Genomic DNA, 12,151 nt, shown 5'->3' on the forward strand with positions numbered 1-12,151 from the left:
CGTGTTCCCGTCGCTCTTATTTCAAACGGTTTACAAGCTGTGATGTGTGTTCCCGCTGCAGAGCAGCCATGACACGTGGCAGCCGGCAGAAGGCTCACGCTTTTCCACTAAACACCTGCAGAGCTGCGTCTGCGGTGAACTGAGCAGGGTTTGTTTTACGGTGGCGGATCCGATTGGACCATCGCTGCGAGAAAGCTCCACTTGTGTCAGACGAGCTGAAGGTTCTGATGTTCTGCTCCACAGGCTCTCCTGAAGAAGCACGAGGCCCTGATGTCGGACCTGTCGGCTTACGGCAGCAGCATCCAGGCCCTGAAGGAGCAGGCCCAGTCCTGCAGGGTGAGTTCAGAACCCTCGGCCCGTCAGAACATTCTTATCCACCACGTTCTAACACCAGACCTGTTAACCCGAACGCAACAAGGTAATCAGCAGGTGCTTTTGTCCTGCAGGACCTGAAGGCCAACGAGTCCCGCCTGAGGGACATCAACAAGGTGGCATCTGAACTGGAGTCAGAAGGTCTGATGGCTGAGGAGGCTCCTATGGTTCAGGCTCAGGTGAGCATCACCTGTCTGCAGCAGCTGGTCCCTCTCACTTCCTGGTTTAACTCTGCTCGTCTCTGTTTGTAGTAGGGGTTGTACGAACCAGTCGACTAGTCGACTAGTCGACTTCACGGCTCTGTAGTGACTTTTTATGCCTGTCATCAACTAGTCGCTGTCACGTGATAATGACTGACAAGATGCAGTCCTCGGAAAAGACAGCAGGTGATGAGCCCCTGCGCATCTGGATCGAGGCGGAGGCAACGCGCTGTGCGGTACTGACACCGGCGGTAAAACGGACATTTAACCAAACTGTGACCTTTTCCCTCTTGCAATTTAACCTTCCCCTCACCCCCATCCTAATCTTAACCAGTTTGTGCATGCAAAGCTCTGATCGTTGACGTGCGCTCCAGACATTGCGTCCTGAGCACCGCCAAATCAGGTGTCACCACCTCAAAAGCAAATTAAACACGCGATCGTTCATGTCGGCTCATTTCCTTTCATGTTTTCTGTCTGTTATTTGTGCCTGATGCGTTTCGCTGCTGCGGAGCGAGGCACATCACCTGTTTTCTTCTCTGGTGACGCACCCCCAAGATTCCACTATCTCCGCTCCGCTCCGGCATGAACTCCGCAGCAAAAACAGTCCCGTTGTAGTCAGCCGGCGAGCAGCGGCACTCCGCTGTTTTAGCGGTCGGTAGATCTTTTTAGAACTGCAGTTCAAAGGTAACTCATAAGGTGAATATATATGAACGCAGGTAGCAGTTTCTCTTTAGGACTGAGAGGAGATGCAGGAAGATAATAAACAGACAGGACAGAAAAATAGTCAAATAAAAACAAGTTAGTTTTTGTACCTGCTGGTTGCAACAAACAGACACCATTGAAGGTAATCAGAAGTGAGGAACAGAAAATGAAATAATTATTTTAATGTTTAGAGCAGCAGGAAAGGCTGCAGGCGCATCTGTGAGTTTGCGGCTGCTGCGCAGGGGGAGGGGGGAGAGGGCTGAAGCAGAATTTACCGTTGTTAAAAGAGATGTGTTAACTTAGAAAATGTGGGCGCAATTTTAATTGTCAAAAACTCCAGCTAACCTACCGACCCCCCCCCCCCCCCGCTTCCGGCGTATGACGTCATCAACGACTAGTCGAAGTCGACTCGACTTTCATTACTTGACTGTCGACTTTAAAAAAAATAAAGTCGTGCAGGCCCTAGTTTGTAGCAACAAGAACATCTGGGTTCTGCTCCTGGAAAGGTGCATGTTGTCCTCCGCCTCCACCAGAACCAGACGTGGTGTTTTTGTTACCACTCATTTGTTTGTTTGTTTGTTTACAGGATGAAGCCGACTCTAACACGGCGTCACCCTGGAAGGTGAGTTCATTCAGCTGATCAGAGGTCACCTCTGATGGCAGCAGTCACGGCCGACCGTGCTGAAATCACACAGGAATTCAGGTGACCCGGCAGGCACCAGGTGCTGGTGAAAGTGGGGACATGTCAGCTGGTTGCCATGGCTACAGTTATCTTTATGCATCTGTATGACTGCTGACTGGTGTGTGTTTCCTGTGACCTTTGACCTCAGACCGTACGGTTGGGCGTTCAGACGACGGCTAACTTTAATTCCATCAAGGTAAGAGGAAGCTCTTCCCTTCCTGTCTGAGCGATCCGTCTCCAGGTTTCTTCGTCCGGCGTCCAGCCCGCTGGCGTCCACCTTCATCTCATCTCACTTCATTTATAGTGCAATACTTTCACATTATCATTTTCCCACACTTCTGTATACCTGTATTTTGTTGTTTTTCAATAAAGAATGACAAATTATTTAAGTTTGGTTTTTGTTGCACACAAATAGATACCAGTAAAAAATATCTACAAAGCTAATATTTACATAACAATATGATTGGGTTTTGCAATACGGCACTCTGTTTATTTTAGTAAGATTTTTAAACCAAGTAAAGTTAGTAAAGAACACATTTCTATTGTCTGCTAAGAAACTGTTGGGATTTAAAATGGGCCTGTTGTACAAATAACTTGTAAATGATTATTCCTCACTTTTGTCTTAACCAAAGAAATTCCAGTAATTGAGCAAAAACATTTATTTTTAACACTACAGTTTATAAGACAGGGCGCAAAGTGTCGGCACATGTATGTATGTCGATGGTCCACCCCAACCAAACCAAGAGACACAGACGTCAGGGAGGCCAAGGTTGTCTCTGCAGCTCTCTGGGCACCACGCCCCACGTAGCTGTCTCCAATGATCCAAATGGCTATGGAGGAAAAAATAAGTGGTTTGGCCTAGCTGTTTAAAGTACAAAACCATTCATGAAGTGGTCAAGACAAGTACTTGGAACTTACACGCTGCGTTGTGTAGCTGACGTTGGAGACACACAGGCTGCCATGGTGACCTTTTAATAGATCTAAGAAAAAAATGTAATAAAAGAATGAAACTTAAAAACTCCCAGACCTCATGTCATATTTACTAATCAGCTATGGCTGATTTGTTTGGATCACAGTGAGTTACACTAATTCTAATATATTTTTATTTCTATTATACATACATACTTTTTAACTGTTATTTTCACATGACTGTTATCAGGCTCTCTTGTTCTGGTTCTGATGATAATCCCGTGTCTTCCAGTAAGTTATCTTGTGCTTACTTCATCTGTATAATGTCTCTTTACTTTTGGTAAATTGTACTGAGTCCAGAATAAAGGCTAGTTGGCTGTACAAGATACAAACAAGTATAACATTTTGGAAATATATGAAACACCGCCAGCATCTGTTAGAGCCTGTGGCGGGGTGCTGAGGGCCGGCTCCAGCCCAGGAATGAGCTCTCCTCGCCGGCCGGGAGGGTTTGAAACACCGCCATCCTCTCCTCTGCTGGCTGTTCATTCTGTTATGGTTACCGGTGCTTGTGTTGCAATGTGAAACGCTTGGTCTCAGATTTTGTAAGAAAGATAATAAAATATCCCCCCAAAATACGACTTAAATATATTTTCTCTTCTTCATGATACATTTAATGGCTGGTGCGACTCAGGAGTGATAGCGCCGAAAAAAACTGTACTGAAAACTTGCTCAAAGCAAAATGTTTTCATTACGGAAATAAATTATAAACTTACCGATTTAAAACTTTTTTAATACAGGTACTTCTCACGAACAGGCGCAGAAAACCTCCACCTAAACGCCGTGTGAGGTTCAGGTCGATGGGTGTTCCAGTTAGCTCCGGTTGGGTTGAAGCTAGGTGGCTACATCCGTTAGCTCGGCTCCCACCTCCGCTTTAGCTTTGGGTTAGCCAGGGTTAGCTTCAGGTTAGCTCGTAGCTAGTTCGCCTGGGTGTCGTCACTCGAGCCCAGCCTTACAGCCACACCCTCAGCGCCTCCTCTCTTCCCTTTTATGGAATTGTCTGGGCTGGACGGAACCTGTGACACGGTCAAAATGGCGGTGGTGGCCACCTCCCATTATAGACAACAAACGTGTTATTGAAGCCAATGGAATCCGTTTGTCCAGTATGTACAGTCTATGGTTGAGACCAACTGACCAGGTCCATTTTTAATAATTTCCAGTTTCCAGAAAAAATGCAGAAAGAGTCGTGCACAGACAGGACAAAGAGCCTTGGGATAAGAAGGGAGGGAGAGGAGAAAAAAGCATCTGTACTCTCCAAGAACCGGAAGAATTATGGGTCTGAAAATGAAGCCAACACGGAAGTGAAAATAATTGCAGTTCCACCCTCATCCACTAGGGGCTGGTGTCAGAAGCGAGCAAATCCTCATTGACTCCCATGTTAAAAATACCAATTTCACAGCAGAAATAAACATGTTTACAGCCTGGTACCAGAACATGTTTTTGGTTTAAATGATCTAGTTTACACTCACGACAACTCTGAGGGGGGTGAATTTTTTCTCACTCTTCTGTTTAAGTGTATTAAAAGCCTAAAATTCTGTATAATTAATGAGCATCAGACCCACGTGACCGCAGAGCTAGCTCCGTGGAAAGGCCTCAGCCTGAGCCTCGGCCTCGCCTTAAAACTGTTCCTCGATTTTCACTCTCTCAATTTAGACCATTAGTTGTAGAGTTTGTGCGTTCTTTTTTGGATATAATTTGTGCAATTGTTGGACAGAATGACTTGCTGTGGCATTAATTGCACTAATAGAGCGTCCAAGGAGTCTCCACTTCATTTTTTTCGGTAAGTAAAATTATATTTATGTATTTTAGGTCACTGCCGAGCTGAGCTTAGATTTTAACATGTACTGTTTAACCATGAAATTTAAATGTAATAAGGTAAAACCCAGTGCATTTCACATAACGCTGTATTTTTGAGAAGGGGTTGAAATATTACATGTTGGTGGTTCCAACTATCTGTATGGTCTGCCTCACCTCAGCAGCAGCTCGGCGCATCTCTGATCGCAGCGGCGCTTGTCTGCTGCGCGGCTGCCGGCTTGTGGTAGCCTAGTGAACTAGACCAAATTCTTGCTTTGCAAAGTTTGGTCTAGGCATGCTCCATTGGAACCACCGCAGCTCCTACCAGGCCTCTGGCTGGCCAATCACGACTCTCTAGAGGGGTTTCAAACACATAAAGAGCTGTGATTGGTCTATAATGGTGGGCCAATCATAGTGCTCTATCTGCTTAGTGAACAAATCACAGAGCTTTATCCGCTTTGTGGGCCAATCAGGGCACTCTATATGCCTGGTGGGTGGGATGATGCAACAGAGTGAAAAAAGAGGATGTCACATTCATTGTCCAGTGGAATGTGGAGATCATTTGAAAGACAACGGTAGAACCCGCCCCACAACCGAGAGCCATCAATGGAGCATGGCCAGACTAAATAATACATTTATTTAAACATTTATTTAGTCTGGCTTGCCAGGCTAGGCTTGTGGAGCTCTCTGAGACCTCTGTGTTCCACCTGGTTTTACCCATCTGTCAGCCCGGCGTATCTCTGACACAGAAACTCTGGTGTTGTGCACAGTTAACTCCGGTTGTAGCTACGTAGCTACCTCCGTTAGCTTAGCTCCCACCTCTGCGTTAGCTTTGGGTTAGCTTGTAGCTACATCGCTTCAGTTTGATGTGTCGTCATTTGATCCCAGACTTACAGCCCCACCCTCAGCTCCACCCTCAGCTCCACCTCTTTTATCTTTTGTGGAATTGTCTGGGCTTGACAGAACCTGTGAAATGGTCAACATGGCGGTGGTGGCCATCTCCCAGTTTGGCTTAAAAACGAATTATTGGAGCCTATGGAAACAAATTGTCCAGTATATATGTAGATGCAACGAACCAGCTCAGTGGCCTAGTGGTAGAGTGTCCGCCCTGAGTCTGGGAAATCAGGGTTCGATTCCTGGTCGGGTCATACCAAAGACTTTGAAAAAATGGGACCTATTGCCTCCCTGCTTGACACTCAGCATTAAGGGGTTGGATTGGGGGGTTAAACCACCAAATGGTTCCTAGCGTGGCTGTGGCTGCAGCTCACCGCTCCCCCAGGGGATGGGTCAAATGCGGAGAACAAATTTTGCACACACATCAGTGTGTGTGACAACTGATGGGACTTTAAGTTTAACTTTATGATGACGTCAGCGCTTAACTGCTCTCAGTTGGTGTTAGGCTGCTTGAGAAGAGGTTTTCTTGTCAAGATTAAACTTATATTTTTACTAAATACATGGCGTAAATATGAAGGCATGCAATTGTGAATGTTTATTTGTGTTGGTACACACTGTTAGGAGTCATTTGGCTGTAAACCTGAATGTATATTCCAGTAGTTTGGAGCAGGAATTGCTGCACTACAGTCAAGGGGTTTTTCCATGTGCTTATCTGCTGACAGGGGACTGCTGACTCGTTTTGTGTGGAAAAGCTGTGTGTTAAAGAACTTTTTGTTCATTCTATTTGTGTCATACGGGCAAAGTTGGGTTTAATTGTTTTTCCCTTCCAGTATGGTGTAGTTTTAGTGTGTATTCTTTTTATTTAGATGTGTGCTTTTATTCTGAAAAGCCCAGACAGATGACATCCCACCAAGGTAATTATCTGCACCGGTGGAAGTTTAGCAGGGGTTTGTGGGGACGGCGGAGGAGGCAGGAAAAGGTGCAGGCTGACAGTCGCGACGAGAGCGCAGATTCGTCAGGTGGAAGGACACCAATTGTCTGTGACGAGGCTCCATGAAGACACGGGCAGAGTTTCCCTCTGCCCTGGCGTGTGAGTAGCGGTCTGGAACGAAGTATGACCTGCGGGTGTGTGACTGCAGTGACTGCCGTCTAAACTCAAGATGTTTCTCAGTGCCAAGGAACCTTGCCTTGATGTCTTGGCCCCGCCCCGGTTACTTATGAGATACATCATTGGGAGCCGCCAAGACGTGTTCCAATGTTCATGTTCTACCGAGGCGTGTGTTCTCCATTTGCTAGCCATTTAGCTCTCTGAGCGAGGATACACATGTAATGAAGTCTGAAATGATCTATTGTTCCGGCTCTTGGAGGGTGCAGACATTTTTTTCCTCCTCTCCTCCATATCTCATCCTCAAGGCCCTTTGTCTGTCTGTGTGTGCTGGGTGGACGGCTGAATCTGCATTTTTTCTGGAAACTGGAAACTGAAATTCATTCAAATGGATCTCGTCAGTTGGTCTCTCAGCGCGATTGATCCAATTTTTTCAACGATGAGAACGGGAGAAGGGGCTCCCGGATGCCCCTCCGCGACAGACCCACTTGGACACATCATGGACAGAGGTGGAAAGAGTACTAAATTTCCTACTTAAGTACAAGTACCAGTACTTTGATAATTTTTACTCAAGTACAAGTAAAAGTACTTGCCTAAATTTTTACTCAAGTAAAAGTAAAAAGTATCGTAAATAAAATGTACTCAAAGTAAAAGTTACTTAGTTACATTTTTGTCAGCGTAAAGATGGTTACATCAGTGCAAAACCACAACACCAGCTCACAACACACGTGTGTGCACACACACACACGGACATACACAGAGAAGTTTAATGAGAAGTTTAATGAGAAATTAAAATCAATAGTACAATATAATAGTATAACAAAGAAACATTTGCAGGTTTACAAGCAAACACACAACTTACACAATGCTAAGAATGGGTGCAGGCAGAAGCATAAGCTTATAAGCCCAGCCCCCCAAACCCTTTGAACTTAAACAAAATTTTAGAATAGCATACCGATTCCATAATTTTTACATCATGTTTGAAATGTATGGGAATATATTCAAATCCCCATTCTAGCTTCATCAAAAAAAAGACCTTTACACATAGTTTGATGGAAGGATTTCTATCCAGTCAGTGAGAACAGGACGTGCACATTGATTGGACGAGGTTTTTCTACGATTGTATGTTTCAATTGTGATTAAAATTATTCTTTATTTTGAAAAAAAAAGTTAATTTTAGATGCCATCAGTATGTGACATAATTGTCGAGATGAATCGTAAGCTTGGAACTTTGACCGAGATTCATTATTGGCACAAAAGATGTATGCCATCAAGGAAAGAGTGGACTAATCAGCACGGATTGGGATAGATTAATGTCCATTATTGGGATTTTGAGAGGTTGAGAACCAACAAACTGTAAGACAGAGAGGAAATTATCTCTGTCCGGTAGAGCCCTGCACTGAAGCCCTAGGCCCTCGGGTCGGCCCGGCCCGATGGCCCGAGGGCCGGGCTTTGGGCCAACGATTGTGCAATTACCTCGGACACGGGCCGGGCCGGGCGCCTTTATTGTCTCGTCTCTCGTCTCGTCTTCCTCCGCTTATCCGGGTCCGGGTCGCGGGGGCAGCATCCCAACTAGGGAGCTCCAGGCCGTCCTCTCCCCGGCCTTGTCCACCAGCTCCTCCGGCAGGACCCCAAGGCGTTCCCGGACCAGATTGGAGATGTAACCTCTCCAACGTGTCCTGGGTCGACCCGGGGGCCTTCTGCCGGCAGGACATGCCCGAAACACCTCCCCGGGGAGGCGTCCAGGAGGCATCCTGACCAGATGCCCAAACCACCTCAACTGGCTCCTTTCGATCCGGAGGAGCAGCGGTTCTACTCCGAGTCCCTCCCGAATGTCCGAGCTCCTCACCCTATCTCTAAGGCTGAGCCCGGCCACCCTACGGAGGAAACTCATTTCGGCCGCTTGTATCCGCGATCTCGTTCTTTCGGTCATTACCCAAAGCTCATGACCATAGGTGAGGATTGGGACGTAGATCGACCGGTAAATCGAGAGCCTGGCTTTCTGGCTCAGCTCCCTCTTCCCCACGACAGATCGGCTCAGCGTCCGCATCACTGCAGACGCCGAACCAATCCGCCTGTCGATCTCCCGATCCCTCCTACCCTCACTCGTGAACAAGACCCCGAGATACTTAAACTCCTCCACTTGAGGTAGGACCTCTCCCCCGACCCGGAGGTGGCAAGCCACCCTTTTCCGGTCGAGAACCATGGTCTCAGATTTGGAGGTGCTGATCCTCATCCCAGCCGCTTCACATTCGGCCGCGAACCTACCCAGCAAGAGCTGAAGGTCAGAGCTGGATGAAGCTAGGAGGACCACATCATCCGCAAAAAGCAGAGACGAGATTCTCCTGCCACCAAACTCGACACACTCCACACCACGGCTGCGTCTAGAAATTCTGTCCATAAAAGTGATGAACAGAACCGGTGACAAAGGGCAGCCCTGGCGGAGTCCAACCCTCACTGGGAACAGGTCCGACTTACTACCGGCTATGCGGACCAAACTCACTCTCCTCTGGTAAAGGGACTGAATGGCCCTTAACAGAAAGCCACCCACCCCATACTCCTGGAGCGTCCCCCACAGGGTGCCCCTGGGGACACGGTCATAAGCCTTCTCCAAATCCACAAAGCACATGTGGATTGGTTGGGCAAACTCCCATGCCCCCTCCATCACCCTTGCAAGGGTATAGAGCTGGTCCACAGTTCCACGGCCAGGACGAAAACCACATTGCTCCTCCTCTATCTGAGATTCAACTATCGATCGGACCCTCCTCTCCAGTACCTTGGAGTAGACCTTTCCAGGGAGGCTGAGGAGTGTGATCCCCCTATAGTTGGAACACACCCTCAGGTCACCCTTCTTAAAGATGGGGACCACCACCCCGGTCTGCCACTCCCTAGGAACTGCCCCCGATGACCACGCAATGTTGTAGAGACGTGTCAACCATGACAGCCCTACAACATCCATAGCCTTGAGATACCCAGGACGAACCTCATCCGCCCCCGGGGCTCCGCCGCTGTGTAGTTGTTTGACTACCTCAGCAACTTCTGCCCCCGAGATCGGACAGTCCATCCCCAGGCCTCCCAGCTCTGGTTCCTCCTCGGAATGCGCATTGGTGGGATTGAGGAGCTCCTCAAAGTATTCCTTCCACCGTCCGACTATAGCCTCAGTTGACGTCAGCAGCTCCCCATCCCCACTGTAAACAGTGTGAGCGAGTTGCTGCCTTCCTCTCCTGAGGCGCCGGACAGTTTGCCAGAACCTCTTTGGAGCCGATCGATAGTCTTTCTCCATGGCCTCACCAAACTCCTCCTACGCCCGAGATTTTGCCTCGGCAACTGCCACTGCTGCACCCCGCTTGGCTATCCGGTACCTGTCTGCTGCCTCCGGAGACCCACAGACCAGCCACGCCCTGTAGGCCTCCTTCTTCAGCCTGACGGCTCCCCGAACCTCTGGTGTCCACCAGCGGGTACGGGGGTTGCCACCACGACTGGCACCGGGCGCCTTTATTTTTAATCGAAATCATTAAAAAAATTAAAACACTTAAACGCAGCAGTAGAGCCCTGTGCGGGACTGTTTTCTTCATCCCGCTCCTGCCCGCTCCCGCTGAATTTCTGACCATTACAGCCTGCAACCGCAACGTGTGTGTTACACTCCCGCCGGCACCTGCAGCGTGCATGTCTACTCCCGCCCGCAACCGCAAAACTCGGAGAAATTATTACCTCACAATAAAAGAGATGTATTGAGTTTGCGTCCTCAACATGTCATTTTATAGGTTATCCGCTTTCACCGCAGCGCTACGCTCCGTTTCAATCAGGCTGTACAGCAGGATTTCCCCTCGTAGCGATATTTTCTCTAACTCTGATTGCTTCATGCTATAGATCGTTGGAAAGCTGCTTTTATGTACTTTTAAGTTATAAAACGGAGCATTTTGGATGACAAACTCGCACGTCTCTGAATCTGTGTTGTGATTCGTTGCGCTCAAGACAGGGAATCCCGGTGGCTACCGTAATGCACTGTATGTGCACGGAAAGCCCCATTTTTAGTCTTTTCAGCACTTTTGGAATTTTAATGATATCTTGAACTAGAGCAGGGATCGGCAACCCGCGGCTCTTCCATCCATCTGATGCGGCTCTCTGTGCTTGTAAAATAATGAATGGATATTTAAATAAAAAGCTTCAGGGCCGGCTCTGGGTAATTTGGTGCCCAAGGCGAGAGTGCCCATTTGCGCCCCCCCATCCCCCCCCCCCCCCCCCCGCCTCTCACCCAAACCCAAGTCCACACATTGGAAAAAGCAACTCCACAGTTGTTCCTTAGTTACTAATTTTTTATTTTAAATATTCACACAGCAACTCTTTAAAGTCAACAGCCTGAAGAATAAATGTAAGCTTGAAAGATAAGTAACCTGAGAATATTACAATAACCAACAACTCAAAATGTTGTGCAAATGTCATTGGGGGGGATGCAAAATCAAAAGTAGCATTAAACTGTGCAATCAAAAGCAAAACTCAAATATCAGTGTCATCATAAAAAAAGTTCTACTTTCCATTTTGTTCAACTGCTGTGACCAGTCAGCAGGATCCACGGGGCCAGCAGCTCATACATGTTCACAGACATGCTTTCGTTCTTTTTTAAACACAGAAACAGTTTTGTTTACCTGTTTGTAGCTACAGTTTCGCCGACAGCTGCCGGCTTCTTCAGGCTGACGCTGATGGTGGCGCGTCACTTCCTTCTCCGTTTATCTGCGGGCAGCAGAGGACGTTGTCGCCCTCTACTGCCCGCTCTCCCCTCTCCGACGATGCAGTCCCATGCGTGGTCCAGCGTGTAAACTCCGTCGTCCCTGTTCATGGTCCCACATCCACGTCTCCTTATCTCGATTGCTTCCTTGATCCATCTTTTGTATTTTTGTTGTTCGGTGGTTATGATCCGTGTGCTGTCCCAGTCCATTATATGGTTTTCTCTTAAGCAGTGATCTGTTACGGCTGACTTTTTTATTGTACTTTCTGCTTCTTCTTTTGCTGCTCTTGTGTGTTTACGATTTGCCTCTTTCTCGCACTCCTTTCTGTGTTCTATTGTCCGTGTATTGAGTTGGCGTCCGGTTTCTCCTATGTATGTTTTATTGCATATTTTGCATGGGATTTCGTAGACGACTCCACATTTAAGTCCAGCTGATATTTTGTCTTTTGGGTGTACTAGTCTGTTTCTAACTGTTGTGTATGGCTTTGTTGGTGTGTTTATGTTGTGTTTTTTCATTGTTGCTCTTATTTTTTCCGTTATGCCTCTGATGTATGGTAGGGTTATCACTGGTTTTGGTTCTTGTCTTTCTGGGTTTCTGGTTCTTTTTTTGGGTTGTTCTTTGCTTTCTGTTTTTGTTTGTTGTTTTCCTTTGTTTATTGCCCATGTCGGGTATGCGCAGGTCTTTAAAGCGTGTTGTATGTGTTTGTCCT

The 12,151-nt window shown here is 47.3% G+C and overlaps 2 long non-coding RNA genes across 2 annotated transcripts; one reads left to right on the forward strand and one right to left on the reverse strand.

Moving 5' to 3' along the window:
• Positions 1–1,745: 1,745 nt before the first annotated feature.
• LOC139071867 (uncharacterized) lies at positions 1,746–2,340 on the forward strand. The gene is made up of 3 exons (XR_011521672.1): positions 1,746–1,780; positions 1,861–1,896; positions 2,105–2,340. It is a non-coding gene; the product is annotated as an uncharacterized lncRNA (long non-coding RNA).
• Positions 2,341–2,652: 312 nt separating this feature from the next.
• On the reverse strand, positions 2,653–3,868 carry LOC139071866 (uncharacterized). Its single transcript, XR_011521671.1, has 3 exons — positions 3,639–3,868; positions 2,875–2,936; positions 2,653–2,786 (listed from the first exon to the last, which is right to left on the reverse strand). It is a non-coding gene; the product is annotated as an uncharacterized lncRNA (long non-coding RNA).
• Between the last annotated feature and the right edge of the window lie 8,283 nt (positions 3,869–12,151).

The sequence above is a fragment of the Nothobranchius furzeri genome, chromosome 9, assembly GCF_043380555.1.
Source record: "Nothobranchius furzeri strain GRZ-AD chromosome 9, NfurGRZ-RIMD1, whole genome shotgun sequence".
Classification (NCBI taxonomy): domain Eukaryota; kingdom Metazoa; phylum Chordata; class Actinopteri; order Cyprinodontiformes; family Nothobranchiidae; genus Nothobranchius; species Nothobranchius furzeri.